The sequence below is a fragment of the Cariama cristata genome, unplaced genomic scaffold, assembly GCF_000690535.1.
Source record: "Cariama cristata isolate BGI_N322 unplaced genomic scaffold, ASM69053v1 scaffold4951, whole genome shotgun sequence".
Classification (NCBI taxonomy): domain Eukaryota; kingdom Metazoa; phylum Chordata; class Aves; order Cariamiformes; family Cariamidae; genus Cariama; species Cariama cristata.
In genome coordinates this window covers 7,801-8,209 of record NW_009597399.1, presented here as the reverse complement: position 1 = coordinate 8,209, position 409 = coordinate 7,801, and positions in this window count along the sequence as shown.

Sequence of the window (409 nt, the reverse complement as noted above, 5' to 3'; positions counted from 1 at the left end):
ACAACTGTCCAGAGTTTTATCCCACTATTTGGTGTGGCTGAGAGGCTGAACTGCTGCTGAAAGCCTTAAAATTATCCAGGTAAAATTACTGCAACTTTCTTGCCAGGCCTTGGCCCAAGAAACTCAGCAGGTTCCTCCCTCACAGGACATAGGCTGAAATCAGAAAATGAGCAAGGGAAGTCGGGATCTTTAAAGTGGGTCTTTGCTCTGGTAGGATATGTGTGCTTCTGTTTTGAACATTGCAGTTTTTCACCCACCTGAGCAGAGAACACCAGATCCTGAAATGCTTGGCTCCCACAGGATGATTGCGATGGTTAGAATAAAATAAAAAGCGAAATCTCTCCAAATATCTTACAGCACACTAAAAATCTTTAGTAATACTTTTATTTTCCTCACAAAGTAGACATTT